Here is a 26,180-nt window from a genome sequence, read left to right on the forward strand (position 1 = left end):
GCAATAAATTATAAAAATAGGGAGGTTACTCTTTCAATAACCAAAACTTGTAAACTTGCTGGTGAGCTTGCTATGCAAGGAAATAATAAAAATGAATTATTTCACCTCCTAAACACAGGATAGTAAATTACCAAATGTTACAGGGCACATGTGTTTTTTAATTCTCCGGTGCAGATCTGATAAGTAATAAGCTTAGACAAGACAAATAATGATTATCTAACTATATCTATACAACAAACATGAAAAACTGAACCTTAGACTATAAACTGTAACAATCCAATGTAATGTAAGCTGATGTGCAGAAACTTTAATTAAATTAAACTTAACATTAACCTAAGCCTAGCCTTGAATGTAGCAAAACATTACACCTAAAACTAGAAACAATGTGCATATGTTGTAGATTAAGATCTGAAGTTAGATCTGATAAAGCATGAGTATTAATTTCACTGAATAACAGCCATGTCTGAATATTGTTTGAACTATTTGACATAGACATTATGATACACTGTCATATATGAAAATACTATGAAAAGAACTACTGTACAGTTAAAATAAATAGTGTAGACTGTAAAAAATATACAAAATCTGTTTTTTATGCCTTCATAATGTTACAACTGAAGGGCAAGAATCTAGAATTTAGCTGGAAGGAACCCACAGTACTGGAGGTGAAAGTGCAACAGCAGCAAAGAATAGATTTGAGCTACACCAGGCTGGTAGCATTGATTCTAAAGATTATCTGACAGGAGATTGGTTCTGTTTTGGACAGATTTGTACAATGTACTATCACATCAGTACAGTCTTCTATTGCAACATACACAAAAAGTGCAGAATGTTAAACAGTATGGATGACTTGAAAAACACAATGAAGTACTGTCAAAGACACCCAAGTGTATTTGACACTACTGTATATGTCCAAGAAAAATAGATGATTTTGACAATCATAATGAGAAATAACATCTGTGTAAGTGAACATTCAGAAGGTGTGGAGAGTGGGATGTCAACTACCTTCATGACTGAATTCAATACTGAGCAGCTTGCTTTGATAGATTCTTCTCCTTCCTGAAACCAAACGATGGGGATAAGTTAGGACCACTGATTTAAAGAGTTCGCCATTACCAAAGTAACACAAAGTAACAGCATGCTAAAGAGAAAGGACTTATTCATCTTTTACCATGGTATAGAAATTAATATATTGTTGGATGTCATTCCAGACTTATCCAAATGAAGGACAGTTTACAATGGAATAAAGTATCATAATTTAAATTTAAAGAAAACAACACATAGTCTTCTATATTCTGCCAAGCTATGTGTGTAATTCTGCACAGAACAATAGGCACAGAATATACAGTATGGTTTGCTTGTATCTATTAGTATTTCTTGTTTAAAAACTATAAAAGGCTAGTTTAGCAGTACCTTGCTGACTACACCCACATTTGGTTTTACACTGGAATTCTTTTTTTGGCTCTGCAGATTTTCTTAGATTTTACTCCTTCTACATAGTACTTCTATAAATCCACTTAATATGGAATATTATTATGGAATCATGTAACTAAAGGCACTTTCAAATATTTGAAAAAAGCCACCAAAATTATGTCTGACCCCACTCACCTCAGTCATAACTTGTTTGTTCCCCTACCATCTGGCAGAAGGTTCCGGTCATTCCAGTCGCACACAACTAGACTCCAAAATAGCTTCTTCCCCAGAGTTGTCAAGTTGGTGACGCCCCCACCCCCTCCCACCATATTATGTTCTCTCCTAACGTCTTCCTGTACCCACAATGACTGTACTCCTACACCACTACACACACATGTAAGCCGAAATTGTACTGTCCCCTTAATAGCCCAGTAAAACTGTACCGGTCGTATTAATATTTAATATTTATTAATTAACCATACTATTTTTAACCATACCAGTTTTGCACTGTTTTTGTCTTGTTATATTTTCTCTGTTTGCGGAATTTTACACAGTTTTGATTACTTGATTACATGTTATTTATGTTATGTTATTACAGATGCAGCCATTCAAAATGGGTAGGGTATTTCTCGGCATACCCCTGTGGGTGTGTCGCGGTATCACGTAGTATCACGAGGTTAATCGCGTCATTTGACGTCATGCCGGAAAGTATCCGGCATCACCTTGTAAAACCGCAAGGGGGAGCTTAACCTCTCATGTACAGCATTTGAGCTTTTTAATTTGAACTGTGTATTACAGCATGTTAATCATCAGTCATTAAAATGTTGGTATATGTTATGAAAGCAAGATTGCTCAGTTGGACAAAAGTACACAACCTACCTTTATCAGAAATATTTATGCATCAAAGCCTTTACCGAAGATATTACTAATAGTATTAATAATGAATGACTTTGGACAAGCTGTATACTCAAAGTATAATTTCTTTAGCACATTTGTACAAGCACTTGGAATTTGTCCAAGCCCTAATTTGTCAGGCATTTTGTTTTACTTCAACGGGCATAAAAACTCCCTTGCTTTTAACAGGGCGTTTCATAATTTCTAACTATGAAAATGATTTAAAATGCGACACTTATCATTCAACCAGAGCTCAAAATATCACAAGGATCCTCAAGAGCACAGCAAAGACTGTATTAAAAGATACTTGTATGAGATACATGAGAATCCAGGCTTTTTATCAACGCTTTCTTTTCCGTTTACCAGATATTATAGAACCACTTCAGAAGGGTGTCAGCCAGTCAGATTCCAGGAATCGGTACTTTAAAGGAAAAATACACACCGGTATTCCATTTCTCCCTAAACATTTTAAGCATCGAAGTATTTAACTAACATGTGAAATAGCGTGTGAAAAAGTGGTAGTTTTAAGCTTTTCTGCTAATATAATATGGAATCGCGTACAGATGCAGCCATTCAAAGTGTGCGGTACAGACACGTACCGCAGGTATGATGACACGGGATACCGCGGTGCGTGATTGGTTGACCGACAGGGGCACTCGTGATCCGTTGGTCTGTCGTAGAAAGACTTACTGTAAACATCTTTACTGTGCCCGTTGTAGATATTGAATTTTACCACTGAAGGGAAATCTTAGTAGCTGAGCATAAAAAGAATAGGAGCATACTGTAACGCGTGTGAAGGCCATAAACGATATTAATTTTGGAACGTAAACATACAGTATATAGCTGGTCTCGGTACTTTAAAGAAAAAAATACACACCAGTATTCCATTTCTCCCTAAACATTGTAAGCTTCGAAGTCTTTAACTAACGTGATACCGGAGTCAACAAGCATACTTTTAGAATTTGATTAAAATGGAATATAATATGGAATCGCGTATCTCAAGAATTTAATAACGGTATGATTATATCCGTGTACTGCGGCAGGGCTGTGTAGGGCTGTTTCGCCTGCCTGATCATGTGAGCTGTCTTATAGCCTACTGGTCTAGGTGCGTGACTACCAACTGGCAGGTTCTGTGTTCAAATCCAGCTTGTGCTGGACTTTTCATTTTTATTTATTTATTTTTGAATCGCGTAACATAAACATATTACCGTATGCAAACTGTACTGTATACAGTATGTATATGTATATTTAATGTCTTAACTGTGCCCGTTTAATTGAATTAAAAAAAATTATTTAACACGAACATTAAGCTGTTTACATCTTCCGCCTGAGAACAGTCACCCGTTGCTACCCAACGCAGAATGGTGATTGGCTGACACCATCTGACACCCCTCTGATTGGAGAAAAAAGACGTGCTGGTGTGCTATACACACTGTGCCAGGAAGAGGATTTCTTTCTATTCAAAACGTGTATTTTAAAAGTTTAAGAAGTAAAAACCTTACAGCGTACACAGATTTCTAAACTGATCAGGATCGTTATCTTTGTCTTATGCATAATAATGTTCACCGCTCTGTCCAGCAAATTAATAATAAACTTTATTTTATATAGCGTTTTAAACAAATAAGTAGATTGCTCATAAACCTAATCACTTGCTTTTTCTTTTTATTTAGGCTCAGATTTCAACTATAGATCGTATTATTAATAACCATAATAACAACCAACCAACAAAAACAACCATATAAACATAATACCAACCAAAAACATAGATAACAACCACAATACAAAATCAAATAATCAAACCATTTTACTCTCGCAAAGTCATCCAATTATCATAACCCCGCCCCTTATGCAAAACCAAACCTTCCTCCCATCCCAGTTTATCCTGTTTATCATAAACAAAATCCACCTCAATTTTCAACATAAAGCATTACACAAAATCAATACCTCAACACTCCATACTCAACAACGATAATTCACAAACAGCCAGAACCTGTAACTACACATTCCCAAACAGACCTAATTTCCATAGCCCCGCCCCTTATGCAAAACCAACATCCCTCCCCTGTTCCCTCTCTCCCCTGGCGGGGGATAAATAAATAAACATAAACGTTATATTAAATTTATTATATTTATAATAAAATACATTTATTATTTATTAATACGGGATAAATAAATAAACAACGGGTTTAGAAATGAGTTATTTCAAGATGAAAAAGAAAACATACACGAAACATGGTTTCATTACGACCAGAATCGGTCTTGAGATATTTTTAACTTGATTTACAGTATTTGAGAGGTATGTCTTAACACCGATACTACAGTGCTTAAGTACTGCTCACGTATGTTTCTAGGTTTATATTATGCATTTCATACGGTCAAATTACTTTTGAGCAACTAATAAGAAGCACGAAACGGTATGCGTTTTACTTTCGTTTTGTGCTGGGACCCGTGGATTGATTAGAGATATCAAGTACATACAAGTAATTTTTTAAATGTTGTAGTTCGTCTTGAAAAAATGTTACGAATACATCATCTATCAACAATCACACAGGTTCTGTTTCCATATTGCGGATTTTGGTTAGGTATTATCAAATCCAGTGGCGCTGTTAGATTACTGAGTCCCATGTCACATGGTCTGTGATTGAAACCTGTAAAACCGGTTTAATTCGTCACAGCCAGCACTCTTCAGGTGTGAGGGTCTTCTGCTCAGAATGAAACGCTAAAATGTTTGTGTGTATTCTAATGGTAGTGGGGGCAGGGTGTGTGGGAACAGGTTTGGTTGAAATTGCATTGGAGATCTATGTTCTTCACACCTGAAACATTTTCTCTGAAAGCATTTTCTTCGCAGTTTAACCGATCTTGTTACAGCATATTACAGTTTACTATTATTAACCATATTAATTTTAAGTGCTTAATGTAAAATCTTGTAAAAATATATTTTCATTGTTCAAATATACATTAAGTCTGACTATCATATAATAAGTTAAATACAAAACTAAAGAAAAAATAGGGTTAAATATAATTCAAAATATTTTGCTAACAATGTTAACTGTTTATGAATAATAAAATGTATTAACTAAGGAGTAGGATGGCACAGTTGTTAGTATGTTTTTTGTTTTGTTTCTTTTTCATAAATACAACAGTAGTACCTGATGTCTCAGTGGCTTTCAAAATTAAATTATGCAATAAATAACCACATGTAAGACTCTGACGCTTAAAATGTTTAGGGAGAAAGTGGAATACTGGTGTGTATTTTTTCTTTAAACTACCAATACCAGCCATATACAGTCTGTAACGTAGGGATTTCTATATGTCTTTATTTAGTGGTTACATTAGTGACAAAGGCTAAACTTTTAGCTTCAGTAACGTGTACATATCTCCCCTTTATATAAAACGACATGGTTGAAAACTGTTCCAGAGCCACTGTTGTTTCACCAGTGAAAAGTACATCATGAAATGCCTCTCCCTGTTCAATCCACTGGAAAAAAGAAAAGGAGCATAAAGCTTCTGATGGTCATAAACGATATTCATTTAGGAGCAGCATCAGAGGTATGTTTTTAACTGCACTGCATTGGAGAGAATACCATAGTGTGTTTTCTTTTTTACTCCCTGGCGAAAACTGGCTTCCAGAAGAATCAGTATGGCTCAGAGATTAAATAAAACTTCACTCGCACCAAACAAATGTATATTTCTAAATATCACAACATGATCGAATTTAAGTCATTTTAATAACAATGAATAGTCACCTATGCGTTACAATATAAACATTTATATTGATTTAAATCGCGTTTAAATCACCTTTATTTAAAACCCATAAATAAAGCTGATACTGTTTAAACTTTCAATTATTTAAAACTGTATTAAAGCAGCACGATACACAATGCAACGTAAATCGCTATCTTTGTCTTCTGTGTAATAATGTTCACCTCTCTGTCCAGCAAATTTATAATAGTAATAATAATGAACTTTATTGTATATGGCGCCTTTAAAGGTGGCTCCTCAAAGCGCTTTACAGGTTAAAAACAATACTGTTAGGCTGGGAAAACGTTTTTTTTTAAAGAAATACAAAATGAGATATAATGATATGTTCCGGCTTAGACATTAACGAAGAGCATAACGCGTGTACTGTATACACTGCAAGTACAACCCCCCTCTCTGCAGGAGTGCTGGCTGTGACGAATTGAACCGGTTTCACGGGTATTTTCAAAGTAGGAGGCGAGATTTCCAGCGAAAGACACCCCCCCTCAAAAACCCAGTAAGTACAGTACTTACTAGTTAAAGGCTAGGCTCCCGACTACGGCGAAAGGAACCCTTCTTTCATTAGAAGACAATGAACATATTTTAGCCCTGAATGAATTAATAGCAAACATGGTTTACATAAAAGACATTTTTCCAAGAAAGTTTAGCCTTTGTCACTAATGAAACCACTAAATAAAGACATAAATATAAAAATCTTAAGATTTTTAAAAGACATGACTTTGCTAAAATTTATTTGAAAATAAAAATAATTACAACCGCCAGGGGAGAGAGAGAACAGGGGAGGGATGTTGGTTTTGCATAAGGGGCGGGGCTAAGGAAATTAGGTCTGTCTGGGAATGTGTAGTTACATGTTCTGGCTGTTTGTGAATTATCGTTGTTGAGTATGGAGTGTTGAGGTATTGATTTTGTGTAATGCTTTATGTTGAAAATTGAGGTGGATTTTGTTTATGATAAACAGGATAAACTGGGATGGGAGGAAGGTTTGGTTTTGCATAAGGGGCGGGATTATGATAATTGGAGGACTTTGCGAGAGTAAAATGGTTTGATTATTTGATTTTGTATTGTGGTTGTTATCTATGTTTTTGGTTGGTATTATGTTTATATGGTTGTTTTTGTTGGTTGGTTGTTATTATGGTTATTAATAATACGATCTATAGTTGAAATCTGAGCCTAAATAAAAAGAAAAAGCAAGTGATTAGGTTTATGAGCAATCTAATTACTTATTTGTTTAAAACGCTATATAAAATAAAGTTTATTATTAATTTGCTGGACAGAGCGGTGAACATTATTATGCATAAGACAAAGATAACGATCCTGATCAGTTTAGAAATCTGTGTACGCTGTACGGTTTTTACTTCTTAAACTTTTAAAATACACGTTTTGAATAGAAATAAATCATCTTCCTGGTACAGTGTGTATAGCACACCAGCACGTCTTTTTTCTCCAATCAGAGGGGTGTCAGATGGTGTCAGCCAATCACCATTCTGCGTTGGGTAGCAACGGGTGACTGTTCTCAGGCGGAAGATGTAAACAGCTTAATGTTCGTGTTAAATAATTTTTTTTAATTCAATTAAACGGGCACAGTTAAGACATTAAATATACATATACATACTGTATACAGTACAGTTTGCATACGGTAATATGTTTATGTTACACGATTCAAAAATAAATAAATAAAAATGAAAAGTCCAGCACCAGCTGGATTTGAACACAGAACCTGCCAGTTGGTAGTCACGCACCTAGACCAGTAGGCTACAAGACAGCTCACATGATCAGGCAGGCGAAACAGCCCTACACAGCCCTGCCGCAGTACACGGATATAATCATACCGTTATTAAATTCTTGAGATACGCGATTCCATATTATATTCCCTTTTAATCAAATTCTAAAAGTATGCTTGTTGACTCTGGTATCACGTTAAAGACTTCGAAGCTTACAATGTTTAGGGAGAAATGGAATACCGGTGTGTATTTTTCCTTGTGATATTTTAAGCTCTAGTTGAATGATACAGATGCAGCCATTCAAAGTGCGCGGTACAGACACCGCGGTACAGATACCGCAGGTATGATGACACGGGGTACCGCGGTGCGTGATTGGTTGACCGACAGGGGCACTCATGGTCCGTTGGTCTGTCGTAGAAAGACTTACTGTAAACGTCTTTACTGTGCCCGTTGTAGATATTGAATTCTACCACTGAAGGGAAATCTTAGTAGCTGAGCATAAAAAGAATAGGAGCATACTGTAACGCGTGTGAAGGCCATAAACAATATTAATTTTGGAACGTAAACATACAGTATATAGCTGGTCTTGGTACTTTAAAGAAAAAAATACACACCGGTATTCCATTTCTCCCTAAACATTGTAAGCTTCGAAGTCTTTAACTAACGTGATACCGGAGTCAACAAGCATACTTTTAGAATTTATTTAAAAGGGAATATAATATGGAATCGCGTATCTAAAGAATTTAAAGACCAGACAATCGCAAACTCGTTTTCAATAAAATTATTTTATTCATTACGATTAAAATCTGTAATCTTTGCACTTGTATGTCATCGGAAAATACAATCAGTTTCTGCTTTGTGTAAGGATGGTGTGGTGAGAAGGTGAGAAAGTGGTGAGAAAGCTGTGCTCCTCAAAGCGCTTTAAAGAATAAAAACTCTAACAACAATAGTGGCTGGGCAAACGATTTTTTTAAATAGAAATACAAAATGAGATACTGTATAATGATGTGCATGAATAAAGTTATACTGCTATTTTCCTTAGATACGCGATTTAAAAAAATAAATTTTTTGAATCCCCAGCAGAACACATTCCATAAGAATCAGCGCTTTTATATATCGCCTTTAAACACATATATTTAAACACGCGTTTACGATTTAAATCAAAACGTGATTCAAATCAATATAAATGTTTATTTTGTAACGCATAGGTGACTATTCATTGTTATTAAAAAGACTTAAATCCGATCATGTTGTGATATTTAGAAATATAAATTTGTTTGGTACGAGTGAGGTTTTATTTAATCTCTGACCAAGGGAAACGTTTCATTTTTTCAAAGAAATGTTTGTTAAAAAAAAAGTCATAGTTCCAGTGGGATTCGATCAGAGACCGTGTGACATGGGAGTCAGGAACGTAACCCACAGCGCCACCGGCAAGGTCACATGCAGCGTTCTGAAAAAGCACTACAGAAACATTATCGACAGACAATGTACAGCGTGTACTATTCTTGTGTTGCGGTACATGAATATAATTATATCGTTATTAATTTCTTTAGATACGTGATTCCATATTATATTCCCTATTAATCAAATTCTAAAAGTATGCTTGTTGACTCCTGTATCTCTTTAGTTAAAGACTTCGATGTTTAAAATGTTTAGGGAGAAATGGAATACTGGTGTGTATTTTTTCTTTAAAGTACCAAGACCAGCCATATACTGTATGTTTATGTTCCAAAATTAATATCGTTTATGGCCTTCACACACATTACATTTACTGTAAGTCTTTCTACGACAGAACAACGGACCATGAGTGCCCCTGTCGGTCAACCAATCACGTACCGTGGTACCGCGCATCATCTTGTGTCACAATGCGCGACGCCGTAGCCAATTACCTCTGGTACGTGTCTGTACCGCGCACTTTGAATGGCTGCATCTGTACATGTTACTGTTTTTGCTATTGTGTTACTGTCTGTTGTCTTATCTTCTGTCCTATTTATATAATGCACCTGAGTGACTAATGAGAAACACTTTTCATTATGCTATGCACCTGTGTAAGTTTAATGACAATAAAGTTGAATTGAAAACGTATAATAGGCTAAACAAAACTATTATAATAAGCTATAATAGACCTTTGTTAACATCATTAAGGATATTAATTTATTAATGTAAATATAATAAATGTATATAGTTGGTATTGGTACAGATGCAGCCATTCAGAATGCACGGTAGAACCCTGTACTGTGTGCAATTACCCACAGTTCACTGCGTTGTACCGTGGTACGTGATTTGGCTGGCCAAAATGACCGACAGGGGCACTTGTGATGCATTGGTTGTTTAGTGAAACGATTTAAGAATTTAATCTCTTTACTGTGCATGTTTTAATCCACTTAGTATTGAATATTTATATGGAATTTTACAAATAATGGGAAATTTTAGTAGCTGAGCATAAAAAGAAGAGGAGCATAATGCATCTGAAGGTCATAAACGATATTAATTTAGGAACATAAACATATTATGTAAACTGTATATGGCTGGTATTGGTAGTAACATAATGTAACTGAATGAAAGACTTTAATGCTTAAAACATTTAGGAACAAAGTGGAATACTGGTGTGTATTTTTTATTTAAACTAGAAATACCAGCCATATACAGTTTACATAATATGTTCCTAAATCATATAGTTTATGAGCATGTGAAAGGCATGGTGAATCAGAGATTCTCAAAACTTACTTTGTATGATTGGAATTGAATACGTGATCTGACCAATTAAATTCCGTGGTGTTACTTTTTGTCAATGAAAAAATGAAGTATTTTCGTGTTGCAGCAGTTAAACTGATGCAGGCGGTTACAAAGAAAGTGGACCACAGTAATACTTCGAACTTACAGCCTGTCCAAAGTCATTCATTATTAATACTATTAGTAATATCTTCTGTAAAGACTTCGATGCATAAAACATTTCTGTATAATTAAAATATGTATGATGAAGGTGGAAGGTAGTGTACTTTTGTCCAACTGAGTAATCTTGCTTTCATTAAATATACCGATTTTTTAATGTTTAATGATTAGCATGCTGTAATACATTGTTTAAAATTATTAAAAGTCTAAAGAGAATACAACTTAAATTCTTATTTGGAAAAAGATTGTCCCTCAGCATTGAGCAGGATTCAAGTTTTCTGGCGATAGCTCAAATACTGTACATGAGAAGTTAAGCTTTATTAGCTCCACGTGGTGGTTTTACAAAGTGATTCCGGATACTATTATCATAACTGGGGTGTGACACGGTATGATGTGTTATGACGCATTGGTCCGCGCCACGCCTACCCCGTTTTACTGCAGTGTACTCCGTGCATTTCGAATGGCTGCATCTGTAGCTGAAAAAATAAGGTACATATCAGTATTCCACCTTCTTCATAAAGAATCAAATTCTTTAGCTCACTTTCTGTGGTTATTTTTGGAAACATTTAGCTTATTTTAACTACATTATCCATTAACACTTGCTGTCATTATTGTTGTTATGGAAAATGAAATGCCTGTAGTTTGTAGTTGCTTTGTCAAATATGGTGTTCTTGTTGAAAGTGATTTCCTTAAAGAAAAACCCTTTATATAGTGCAGTCTTATATCAGCTCCAATGCAACCTATAGTACATGACTGTGAGTCATTCTTTGAATGTCATTCAAGTCATAACTATCCTTTTATTGTTTTATGTTCTTATCTGCCCTTAAATATGATCTGTTTTTAAAGCCACTATGTATATTTGTATCAAAATCTAAAATAAAATGATCTGCTAATGAAATTGGAAATCATTAAAAAGTTGGAGCACGTGGTTGGTGTCTTTGATGTATGAGGGAAGATCTTCAACCAGCGGTCTCATGAGGCTGTTGAGAAAGGCTGAGATGTAAGTAGTTGGACAGTTACATGCTGATATGATGGGGCGTCCAGGGGTGTCCGGTTTGTGGATTTTGGGGAGGAGGTAAAATTGAGATACCTGTGGATGTTCCATGATGAGCCGGTTTGCCTCCTGGGGGAGCTCATTACTGCTGATAAGAAGAGAAATGGATACCACTTCCTTTTGGTAGTCAGTGGTAGGGTCTTGTTGGACAAAGGAGGTGGTGTTGTGGTGTGGCATAAGGATCTATATATCTTTGAAGCCTCTAGACAACTACCTGACACTTCTGCCTACCTCCCTCTCTAACAGGACCCTACCACTGTCTACAGTGGTGTAGTGGCATTACTGCCTTGGTACTCATGTACACAACATTAATGCAACACTTAATCAATTCAAGGTCCACACTGTACAAGTATTCTTTCCTGAATTATGGCAGTTCCTGATATAATAAAACTCCAGGGTGAAAACGGGGAACCTGTAAATGCCAAGGATTCCTGATCTTGATTCTTGATCAATCAATATTCTTTTCTCTTCAGACGTCAACCTCATATCACTGCCCAAATTAAATGTGGTAAAAAGCACTCCTGATAATTTTACTTATTATTAATAACTGCAATGATCTGTATATTTTGTCACCCTAGGTTTTGTCACAGAGACATATACTGTGAGTGGAAATGTGGAACCAACTGGGAAACAGCCTGAATCTTAGTCTATTTCAACTTCTTAATTTAGTTGGGGGGTGTAGCACATTAGAACACAAAAATATAACCTTATTTGAGTCACATGCAATTGCCATATTCCAATAAACTACATGCCTTACTGGCTTTTTATTACTATTATATAATAAAAACATTATAGTTTTGAAGACAGTCAGTCTTCTGCAATGTTAGTTATTACTCACAAATGTTAATTTGTGAGTAATTTCATGTGACATACTATGTCTTCACTGATTCTTTCAATAAAAAACAAAAAAACTAACTTCGACCATCCAGGATGTTTTAAGTGAAAAACAATCTATTTAATCAACCTTTTACAAGGTGAAAATCTCCAACAAAAGATGGCTTCTCTTTAGAATGAAGATGGCTGTTGTTCCCAAAAGAAAGCAAAATCACTTTTTAGATGATTTTATCTCTTTTGACTCTTGTTGGTTGTATTTGTTGTTGTTTTTTTCTTGTATAGTAATCCATTTTCCTCACTTCCTTGTCTTGAAATGAGTCACAGAGGACCTAAAGATCAATATTTGCCAAGTTTAACCCAGAGGATTATCATTCTGTCAGACCTCCAAACAGAAGCTCTCAGCACTTACATATATCTAGTATTCTACTTGCAAGGTTTGAAGGTCATTTTGTTTTGACCGAGAACAAAGGCCTTAGGTTTTAAGTAGATGTAGCTTTAGCCTGAAATCTCCCATCCTTGCATATGTTCATATGAATTTTTGCATTTCATCTGAGATCAAGGGTTTTCTCCTGTAGACATGGTACTACAAAGCAATTTCCTGAAAAAAACACCCTTTTATGTCTTCCATCTTTCATTGCATAAACAAATAATCTATTTGCTCCAATCCAATTTGCTCCAAATAATCTATTTGCTGATTTATTCTGATGCAAAATAAAAATTCAATATATAGCAGTAGACACAACCACGGCCCTCCTGAGTCATGGTAATTGCTCATTTGGTATGACATAATTGAATGCAGACTGTCTGTTAGACGTTGCCTTGAGAATGAAAAGTTCTGGTTCAACAATCAACAGTCTAAGTCAGGTTAGCCAGAAAACTGGTTTTATGAAACATAGGTCACTTCCAGGAAGCTAGAGTGTCACCAGCCTACAACTGTCACATCTGCCTGATTCATCTACATAAAACAAAATAAAACTCCAAAGGCTACAGTACAAGAAATTTCACAAAACAATAACCCATGTACTATCATGGATCCTTCTCTTGATCTTAATGAGGTGAACAATACTATATTACTATAGTGAATCAACACATTGGCATATCGTAAGGATGTGAAAGGAAACGAGTAGTTAGTAAAACCCCATGTGGGCATTGGGAGAATGTACTAATTCAACATCAAAGGTTCCCAGTTTAGAATCAAACCACTGAGCCCTAGAAATGTGAGGCAGTAGCAATAACCACTATACCATTATGCTACATAGAAGTAAAGACATTTTAATTAAAGTTTACTTTGATAATGCATTTTCAACTTTATGTCTTTTAAAAAATTGGATACCAACTTTAGGACACAACTTCACTTTTAGAATTGCACATAGACTACTTATATCTACCAGTTGCACATAAGATACACAAATTCAAAATGTTTTGAAAGTTATGGTAGGAAGATTAGTAATCCATTTACAATTCTTATTTCTGTAAAAAGTAAAAATAAATAAGTGGAAATACACTCTTTATAAAAGTATGTGCTATTATATAAAATATTTTATATAACAGCACATATTTAAGTGTCATCTGAAATAATTGTACTTGTATACATTAACTTAGTAACTATAATGAAATGTGATAAGTTTGAAATATCTGGGTAAAGCAATTCCATATTATTTCAAATTTGTTCAAAACATTACCTGGTGAACATTGATGGTCAACATTTGCTTCTTGTATGTGTAATGTTTATGAGTTCTCAAGGTAATTTACAAATTTGACATTTTTTTAATTTCCAAGTCTAGTAACATTTTGTCATGTATTTATAGAAGACTTCAGACAATTTTTCACAATGTCCTGACAAATTTAACTTTCTATTTGTTTCATTTAGCCAAAACAGAAAAAGACTATGTTTTTAATTAATCTTATTGAAATTCAACTCATTATAAAACTGCTAACATTGACAGAGGAGCAGGACTTGGAGCTGATGTAGTTCATAGCCTATAATATACTTGCAAATGAATTGAACTCTGCAACACTGCACCCTTTTTAACTGGATATAACACATTTCTCAGTATGTCCTGAACAAGGGAATCAGGGCTCAATTATCGTCTCCCTTCCTTAATTTAACATCTGATATGATGTGTCTTAAGAGATCATGGATGTAAAGTGAATATTTAACATACAGTGTGATATAAAATTAATAAAAACATCAATAGTGTATACATATTAATTGTTAACTGTTACATATACATATTAATTGTTAATTGTTAACATATCTTCCACCACTCTTCCGTTTCTAGACATCCACTTGTCTATCAACTACCCCCGACTGTCCACTTCAGTTTATTACAAACCCACGGATTCACACAGCTACCTCCTGTACAGCTCATTTCACCCCAACCACACTAAAAACTCTCTTCCTTTTTCACACTTCCTTAGGTTACGACGACTATGCAGCGACGACATCGACTTCGAGAACCAAGCCCTCGAAATGTACTCATTTTTTATCAACAGAGGATATCCCAGCAGTGTGATTGACAGGGCCCTTGCCCGAGCCAAAAACACCCCCGGACCATCAACCCGATCAGGAACTCCCGCCGTAACAACCGCATTCCCTTGGTGCTTCCTTACCACCCTAACACACTTCCTATCCCCAGGACCATTAACCAGAACTTTTCCATCCTACTGTCACGGACGTCCAAAGGGACTAACCGTGGGGAGCAGGAGAGCGGAAAAAGACCCATATGCGTAGCGGCGAGACGGGAAAAAGGCCCGGGCTCATTAGTGCAAAGAGTTCAGGAATGCCGTATAGAAACCTATGCCCTCAGGGAGCGGACGTGGGGCGCCCTGGTGCTAGGCGGGTCTCAGGACATCCGAACGTCAATGCTGAGCCAGGACAGAGTGCAAGACCCGGAAATATATAGCCCAAAGGAAAGAGAGGGACAGGAAGGACAGCAGACCGGAAACTAGGGACAGGACAGAGAAGGAGCGCCCTCTGGCTGCAGAGGCCGTGACACCTACAGGATGATCCCTCCATTGGGGCCCTCTTTTCTGATCGCCCTATCATCTCATATCGCCGACCACCTATTCTGCGTAACCTCCTTGTTCACAGCTCCCTTGACCGCCCTTAACAACCATCCACACCAGGCACTTTCCCTTGCAACAGAGCTCACTGTATCACCTGCAAGTACACAGCCACCACCACACTCATTCAAGGCCCCTCAGGACAATTCCGGGTCACCCATACAGCATCTTGTACCTCCAGCAACCTTATTTACTGTATCTCTTGCAGTAAATGCCCAGCCATCTACATTGGAGAAACAGGAAGGAGACTCGGAGACCGCTTCAGAGAACACGTCAGGGCTGTGAAGATTAAAGATCTCTCCAAGCCCATTGTTTCTCATTTCACCTCTGACGGCCACGACCACACTAATCTCTCCGTCTGTGTTCTCAAAGACGGTTTTCCGAACTCATACATCAGAAAGACCACCGAAACTAAAATTATTCTGCAGTTAGGATCACACATTCTCCCTTCCCTTAATGACAGATTACGGTTCTTTTAAATTTTCTCCATTCATTGGAAGTTTCATTTCACACCTCTCTGCACCCATTCTGTCTTCACACCTCTTGATTGGCCTCTCTTTCTGTCCCCTGCTCCCGCCTCTCACTCCTCCTCCCTCCCAACCTTTGTTCTCCCGCTACTTTACCTTTGCCTACTGCCCTGTCTCTCTCACACCTGAAGAAGGCTCCACGGCCGAAACGTTGTGTTCTCTTTCTTCTTTTTTTCAGCATGGAATAAACCTATTACTTGTTCCTTTGCAGCCTACGCATGCTGACGCAGCTACCCACCTGAACTATTACACAAATTCTACTACCTTTGAAACTTGTTTTTCTCTTTAACTGGTTTAGGATTTTATTGCAAATATGTTGTAAACTTATCCAATTGAGAATATCCCATTTTTTGCAACTTATTTACATATGATCAGCATTGTTTATTCTCAATCATTTCGGAGGTGGATTGTAGATTCTAAATATAAAATCAATTTTGAAGGTGTCATTGTGTGGTATTACATTCTAGATTGAACAGTTCCCCTAAAAACAAGGAAAGTTACATTAAGAAAATTCCTTGGTGTAATGAAATAACAAGTTAATATCAAAATCAAACCAAGTATTGAAACGTAATGTCTTTAGAGAATAAAATATTAAATAAGATAATGGGATGTTGATGTTTCAAATCAATGCTTCAAATTCAAAATAACTAAAACAATATTTTCTACTATAATACTCATTTTGCTCACTTTATGTTCACTTTATGTTCAGTACTGTTCAGTACTGTTAAGCTAACATAATTTTTCACTTATTATTTTATACATTCACAGGGATTTTATGTTTTCACAATGTGGCATTATGTGGGGGCGTGTCCAGTGTGGAGGCGGATCCCTGGTAGAAGGGCGACGCTTTGCCTTTGTAGTACCAGCTGTCCCGGCTTCTAGATGAGTGACAGTTGGGCTGGTTTGTAAAAGCACACTGGACACCCCCCAATGTGACGAGCAGGGCCACCCCTGGAAGGGGGGAGTTTGACAATGTCTTGGAGGGGATTGCACCCATGTAAGGTTTGCTTTTTCTTTTTGCCTGTCCCATCACACACTTTCACCGGGGCAGGCACACACTCTAAACTTGTGAAGGAATACTTTAAATTAGTTAGATAATTTGTGTGGAATATTAAAGTTCAAAGAACCACACATCATATTTCTAAACCACTGCTTTATTTCATCCAGCCCTAATGATTTTCATTATCATGTGAGCTGATAGGATCCATTTAAAAAACTAACAGTCTACTGAATTCCACTGAGCCACAAATTACTCATTAGAAGAATTTTTCAAAGATCATTACCCTTATCATAGACTGCAAGCCCTCAGTTTCAGGATGTTTTTATTCTGAAAGTGCTGTTAAATTAGTAAGGGCAGTGCTTTTAAATAAGTGAAATCACACGTTTATAGAAATAATCACTGTAAGTAGATAAGAAAACAAAGGAAACAAATATGAACAAGCAATATACAATGCAACACACAGGAGGACCCCTATTATCTGATGACATTAATTCATTAGGTTAATTCACAGTGAACAAACATTATATAACATATTGTAATTTTACAATATAACATGAGTATTAAAATATAAATACAATTGAATAGTATTTAAATATTGAAAAAGCTTTGTATTTGAAAAAAAACTGAAATATGCATTATAGTGTCATTTTAACACAACAAAAAGAATATTTGTATTAAACCTTATGCCAGATATCTAACAGTTCACCAGACAAATACACATGTATGCTACAATAAAGCATTGAGCAAATCAACAAGGCAAATATTAAACTTCCATTTCAGCTACAAATATGATTTACTGTGTAACCATTCATGACTATTACAAAATGAAAATGTTTGCAGAGATTTTGTCTCGTAACAGTGTTTTACCTTCAGCTTTAAAATGCCTTTACTACAGCTATTTGCTTCTTGAAATTCACCAGCCAGCCATGACAGACTTGAATTATGAATGGCAACTCAAAGGTTTTTTGAAATTGCCTTTTCTAAAAATGCATGTGCACTTGGCTTTTTCATTGCTTTATTCCACATAAGCCAGTAACTCACTAGTATATCTGAAACAACTGACTGACCCAATCCATATTCTTTAGCCTCTTTCTTCATTGTTGAATATATTTAAAATCCTAGCTTTTACCTCAGACTCAGGTGTTTTAGTTCAGGGTTTGTTCTGGTTCCTTCGCAGCAAGGCAGCAACACTAAATACTCTCCTACTGTGTCACTGTTTATAAAAATAATTATATATCCAAAGCTAGAGTCCAAATCCAGAAGAAGTCTAGAATCAAGGAACGTAATCCAAAAGTCAATGTTGAGAAATAGACCAAGATCCAAAAAACAGGTAGTAATATTATAAATAAGCTCTTATAAGTAAAAATAGTAAATAAGTCCCTCCTTCTCTTGATTTTTAATACACCCCCACTTATATTTCCTTGCTCATGTATCACTGCTCATTCTGGCGAAGTCCACTGGGTTCACCTTGTCAATGCCTTAAAGGTTTTTTAATACTTCGATCAGATACTCTGATTTTTGGTTCAGTTCCCCACACCTTAAACTTTTGATTTGAAACTTTGGTATCCTCACTGGATAAAGTATAATATAAATTGTTTAAAATAAGTACATAAAATTTTCCTTATATTTGTATTCATATGTAAATTTTAGGTTTTACTTTCCTGGATTACGATCTTCTCTAAATTTTTAAAGATAAGCAAAAATACAATGTTTGTAGTCCTTAAGAAGATTAAAATTTAAAGATTAAAGATAAAAATGTTACTAGTTAGTCTTCATAACAACCTATACTACATACAATAGTTGTATTTCTATTAAAATATTATACTTTCTCATATTCATTTTTATATATCCATATCCCTATTTCATTGTCTCAGAAATGACCTACTACTAATGAATTCTGTATTTCTCATTTCATTTGAAAAGGTAAGTGGCCAATGGTGCTGCTGATGACTTTACAGCGCTCCAAAGCTTTTAGTAATCTGGCTATACCTACAGGGTGCCAAGACACATTACTTTATCCTCCTCTCAGTGACCACTGTGATTGTTTCAACAGTCACCACAAGGGGTTTTGTCTTTTCTCTCATCTAAAATGAATTCCATTCTCCATTACTTTTAAATTTTATGAAAGAAATCTGGGTAGTAGTTCTGACTGAGATAGAGACCAGAACAATACTCTCACATAAAAAATTCCAGCACACCTAATGATAAATGTATACAAAGTTATATTGGCAGTTCCAGGTGAGGATTGCCCTCAAATATCTTAGTCATAGAAGTGTTCAGCATAATCTTAGTACTTACTTAACCACACTTTCGGAGCGTCCAGTGATAGAACACTTTTGGCTATATGTGATTTGTTTAGATTTCACAGGTTGACAGTACCCTGAACCCTTAACTGTGTTAACAATGATAGACTAGCTACTATCAATATTAAGTCACATTATATTTTTGTGATGCTAATTGCAAATAATAAGCTTATTTTATAAGGTTTTTAAAGAGCACCGAAATTTATGTGTTGCATTTAGTTGTACAAAGTATTCTCATGGAACAACATTGTGATGTGCTTTTTCACATCTTCAAAATGTACTTAAGTACTACCTTTCCCCATATTTGTGTGTTTTACTCATATTTTTTCTCTTCCAAATATATTATGTTTATTTGATGTATAATAATTTTCTATTTCAGAACTGTTAAAAAAATATTCAGAAATTACCGATTGTAAATTTCTGAATTAATTGCAAAAAATAGTATATTAGCTATAATTGTAATACAATTTCCCAGGTCTTGATTAGTTTGTTTGATTAGTTTGATTGGTCTGTTTATGTTGCTAGATATCTGTGTATGGACTGGCATCCCATCCAGGATCTAACCTGCTTTGTCGGTATTGCTTGCTGCCATATGTGTCAGCTCTGACGTGACCCTGAATTGGATGAAGCACTTAGAAAATGGATGGATGTATGCTCCTGAACAACTCTATAATACCACACCCATCAATCCCAAATATCAGTCATCTGAGAGACTTCTGAGGCTCAAAAGATGTCTTTAAGTCTCAAAAGAATTTATAGTACTTGCATTGATAAATTCTGGTGTTTACTGCCCACTGCAACATTCCTGGGCTAGTACATGTAACCATATACCATGTGTGTTCAACTTCTTTCATATAAAAGGCAAGGAAACATCAACAGTATTAGACATCACTATGAAAACACCTCATATAATTTTTATTCATACATCAACATACATTTTCATTTGGCAGTCATGTTGTCTACAAACTGTCTAATAGCTTGACAGAAATTATTTGAAAATGTTTGGGTACCAGTTGTAAGCCATATATTACTATGTTGTCACTAAAAAAGTAATATAACACAGAAGCATAAGAAAATAAGTGAATTGCATAATAACACAATAACATTCTTGTTGAAGGGTGATACAACAGGCCACTCAGTCAACTACAGTAGATAGATAGATACTTTATTGATCACATGAGGGAAATTGCAGTGCAACAGCATCTTAACGCAGACAACACAGACACAGTGTAACGAATGATACAATAATAATAATACAATACATACAATACAATTAGTACAGTGAGAAGTGCACTAAGAAGAGTTACACACAGTCCAGAACACACAAAGAACAAACCAGAACAGAACAGTACACAAAAAAGTTGTATTGCACAATATGACTATAAATATAAATGTATTGCACAGGTCCCTGGCATATATGGCACAAAAACGGTTGTAAACAGGAAAAGAAAAAGAACAGATGTATCAGTTTACTGTTCAGTCCAGAAACAGGTCACTGTCAATGTTGCCTCTGCCCAGACGCAAGGTGGATGCATTGTACAGTCTTATGGCAGAAGGCAAGAATGACCTCCTGTAGCGCTCCCTGTCACACCGTGGATGAATCAGTCTATTGCTGAACGTGCTCTTTATTTCTATAAGCCTTTCATAGAGGGGATGGGAGACGTTGTCCATGATGGCCTCTAGTTTGGCAACCATTCTTCTCTCAGCCATTACCTCCAGGGGGTAGTGGAGGTAGGCCTCAAATCAAGATTTATGCAGAGACCAGCCATTATGTGTGACATGCTAATGTATAATTCAAGAATTAGCTTACATATGACACCTAAAATAAAATGTTACCAAAGTTTTTTTTTTCTGTGTAATGCAATTTTCTTTTTGCAGGCAGAATCATTCACAATTTCATAACCAAATCCACATTTATTTGCAATTTGATTACTTTTCTCTCATTACTAAGCTTTCTATCAAAAACATATTTTCTTTTAAATGCCATTATGTTATTTGCATATCTCATATTATCTTTAGCATGCATTTCATCATACACTATGCAAATCCTTTGAAAGCTCTGTGTATTTTCTAAATGGCTTTAATAACAATGACTTGCCACAAGTCACAGATGTAAGGAAAATATTTCCAAGTTACTGTAGCTTTTACCAAAGTATCTTAAGAAAATAAAAATAAAACAAGCAATATTTAAATAGTGTAATTAGTCATTCATTCACATTGTTTTGTTGCATCCTCATCGTCATTTTGATCATTTAGCATTTGTTAGAAAGACCTTCTTCTGCCTTTTGTCCCCAAAGAGAATATAGCCTTGAATAAACTTTTTTTATTTGATATGAAAATAGAATAAGCTGGCTTCCTACCAAGAGAATACTGCTGAACACAGTGACAGATGATTCTGTCATGTCTGTAAATGTCATCAGGCATGACGAATTCCTTCTGGTTTTAGGTAAATTGGATATACATTCAGAACAACATTTCAGAAAATATATTTAAGTATGGTTGAGAAGTAAAGCCGTGATTAAAACATTTTAATACAGAACAAAATTCTTTATTTTAATTATGAATAAAACATATTCACATGAAAATCTGCATAACAAAAATATTTCTGTATATCAATGCCATATTGGATATTTAATGAGACAAGATACAGGGTCAGTGGAATATTAATATGTTCCATGAATTGTACTATAAGCCTAATGTGATTTTTTGTTTCTCCTGCAATTAAGCAGGTTGACACTAATGTACAAAAATGTTTTTGTATAAAAGGTATGCCTGTAGTGGAAAGAAATGCATTGAAACCTGATATAGAACATTGTCAGGCATACACTTCTTAAACAGTCAATCACTAGCAGAACCTTGGACAAAGAAGATCATCACGTAGCTTAAATTTAATAGTTCTAAAGAGGCTTGATTACATTGCTAAAGGATGTATATGGTCTATAAAACTCAACCAAAAGTATCTGATTGTTACATATATCCAATAAATATAAAACCTATATACTGTGCATGTATGGTGTAACATAGCCAGCACCATAAATAGACTTCCTGTCAAGTCTTGAGTGTGGTTACTGAAAATCTCACTATATATGTGTCAACCCAGATAGATTAAACAAAACATTTTCATTCAACCAGCTCACAAATTTCTCAAGGCAATCTGAATAGTTGACCTGCAATAAGAGTGCAATTTGGATGTGGATAACCTCCAGATAAATTCTGTTCCAGACTTTGATGATTACTATAAATCTGGAGTCGAGCAACACTGTTACAAAAGAAAATAATACTGAAATGTCTTTGGATGATTTTTGGAATGAAGCTGAAAAAATGCATCCCAATTTAACACTAATGGCTAAATAATCTTTGTCAGTTATTAGCAATTTTTTAGATGCTGAACAAAGTAGAAAGACTACTATAGTTGTATTATGTAACTGCACTCAATTTCTGAATTCAGTATTTTTTCATGTTCTCAAACAAAGCAAAATCATTTATTGTCAAAGCACCACTCCACCAGGTTCCTGGCCTCATCCCTGTGCGCTGTCTCATCATTAGCGGTTATCCGGCCAATGACGGTAGTGTCATCAGCATATTTTTCTACAGAGTTGGAACTATGTCTGGCCACACAGTAGTGGGTAAACAAGGAAAACAGCAGTGGACTAAGCACACAGCCCAGAGGGGCACCTATATTGATGGTCACTGTGGAAGAATGCTTTCCATTTTTCCTCACAGTCTGTGGTCTGCCAGTGAGGAAATCAATAACCCAGATGCATAGAGAGGTGTTGATGCCCAGATCATTCCTGACTCGTCTGGATGGAACTATTGTGTTAAATGCGGAGCTGTAATCAATTAATAGCATTCTTACGTATGTGTCTTTATCATCCAAATGAGCCAGGGAAGTGTGGACCTGTTACACTGGTATGCAAACGGCAGGGAGTTTAAGTACTCAGGTACTATTGTGTAAATGTGCCTCATGACCAGCCTTTCAAGGCATTTCATTATGGTAGATGTGAGGGCTACAGGTCTGTAATTATGAAAACAGGTCGCATTATTTTTCTTTGGAAATGGTATACTGGTAGTTTTCCTAAAACACACGGGAATGGAAGATTGTTAAAATGAAAGATTTAAAATATCCGAAAAACCATAGCCAACTGGTCTGAAAAGGACCCTTCCAGGGTCGCCATCTGGGCTGGTTCACCCATCTGAAGGTTGCCCTGACATCAGCCTTCAGGACAAACATGGCCATATCATCAGTGGCTGGGAACACCAGCACCGGCAGTTCCATGATTCTCTTCTCCAAATGAGCATAACGTAGACATTCAACTCATTAGAGAGAGAGAAATCACATAACACTGCTTATTTTAGCTTTATGGTTTGTTATTGTCCGAATACCCCCCCCCCACACACATTTGGTGCACATCTGAAGAGACAGCTTGTATTTCTATTTTATTATGATATTGCTTTTCATTGTCCCTGATAGCTCTCCGCAGGTCATACCTTGCCTTTTATAAAGGTCCAGATTGTCAGATTTAAAGGCCTTCAATCGTACCCACAGCTTATTTCAGATATCACTTTTAAACCATGGTTTCTGAGTGGGAAAAAAGTGAACTGTCTTTTTAGGCACACAGTCATCTACAGATTTCTTAATAAAATCAGTGATAACTGTAATATACTCATGCAGGTTTGCTGATGAACTTTTAAACACAGCCCAGTCCCCTGCAATAATAGATACAGCATCAGGTATGCAGTTTCATAGCTATTAATGGTGGCATATAATTCCCTAAGTGCTGCTTTCATGTCTGCTCAGGGTGGTGTAGGGGTTTTGTGCATGTACTGGGACAATAATGAATTTTAGCAGTAAATCACAAAATTATTCTTTGATGTTTATTAGAAAATCGACCTTACAGAACAACTCAGCAACACACACACGGATACTAATTCACGAGAATACATTTATTAATACATAAAATGTGCATATAAACATAACAGATCTTATAGTGAGGGTTAGCAGAATTCAAAAGGTATATACTGTATTCAATCACAAAGAGTTAAAAATATCAGGAGACACATAAATTCAGCATACCATTCATTTATACCGTTTCGTTAATGAGCTTTGATTACACCTTCTACACTAGATACTCAGACGCAAGTACATCACTCATAGGAATTAAATTGACATAATCTGGGGTTGAAGTACCAATTGAATTCTCAAGCTGCAATGTAGAATGTTGAATACCCATCCAATTTATGTGGATTCAGATTTCCCAAGGACACAAAGGAACAGTGGCAGGCTGTTGCTGCATCCAATCGTTGTCCTCTGGCTTGGGGCCAGCCAGTCCTGGTGCGGCTGGGGAGAAGGAGGAAGAGATTCCTGCTGTGGCACACTGGCAGTGATTTTCTGAAGACTGGCTAGTTAGTCCTGGCTGAACTAGCAGCGTTTGTGCACAAGAAAAGTGACTGCGGGTCAGAGCAAGTCACACTCTTTAGATGGGAATAAGACCGGTTCGTTCCCGATGTAGCGCTAGTCCTGAATACTGAGATTCAACTGTCAACAGTTCTGACCGTAGTTCACTTGTTGATCAGACAAGCATTCTCGGTGGGTTACTGGCGGTTCACGAGGTTTGCTGCTGGACTTACCTTGGGTGGGTCCTTTAGTGACGTGCAGGCGATCTCCAGACTCGACTCTTAGAACTCTTAGTAAAGTCCTGGCATTCGGACACACTGGCGGTCACGTAATTGTCCGAGAAGAGTCTAAGAATGTCCTGGAGGGGTGCATTCTTGGCCCTGTGATGCCTCTTTTATCTGGAGGAACTATGGTCGTTCATTGGTTGAAAGTTTTACGGGCATTCAAGACCCACGTGGGGTTATCCCACCCTACCAGTTCCTGATTGGCTGATCAAGGTGGAGGATGAGTAACAATGCTTTCTGACCTTAGGGTTGTAAACACTTTGGGATGTGACTCTCCCTTGGAATCTCCCAGAGAGAAAGGTGCCAAAGATGACCATTCATTAGGGTTGCTGGAGAAATTCAGCCTTGGGAGTTTTTCCTTATCAGGAAACTCAGACAGAAAAATACCTTAAATCTGAACCACATGGAATGGCCTCTCTATGTCCAGAACTACTGAGATGAGGGAGAGAGAGAATGGCAGGGAAGCAGCAAACTTAATTCCTGTATTATTAATAAGCCTTGCCGCTACATTGGAATATACGCCAGAGACATAATGACAGATGATAATTCTCTAGATCGATAGAAAGACCAACATTGTACAGTCAGAAATTCCAGGTCACTTCAGAAGTTTCACATCTTAACACCAAGAGTTGTTTATAATTAGACATACACTACTGCCTTTTTTCTTACCAGCTGAACCAAACTGATCCATGCGATAGGTGAAGAATCCGTCAAGCTGAATAGCTGAGTCAGGTGTACTGGGGGTCACCCAGAGAATACAGAAATTTTTGATATCCCACTGATCACTTAACCTTCCCCTTAGCTTGTCCAACTTTTTCTCCACAGATTGCACGTTGACCAAGAGAATACTCAGGAGTGGGGTCCGGTAGCCGTGGCTCTTCACTTTCGCATGAAGTCCTCCCCATCTACCGGGCTTCTGCATCCATCACATTCACCAGCTCTGCTCTGTGTCAGGTGGGTGGTCCGTATGGAGAGGCACCCAAGATAGTTGATTTAGATTCAAATAGGATATATTTGTGTTTAAGTCAATGATTCTCA

Source organism: Lepisosteus oculatus, chromosome 15, assembly GCF_040954835.1.
Source record: "Lepisosteus oculatus isolate fLepOcu1 chromosome 15, fLepOcu1.hap2, whole genome shotgun sequence".
NCBI lineage: Eukaryota > Metazoa > Chordata > Actinopteri > Semionotiformes > Lepisosteidae > Lepisosteus > Lepisosteus oculatus.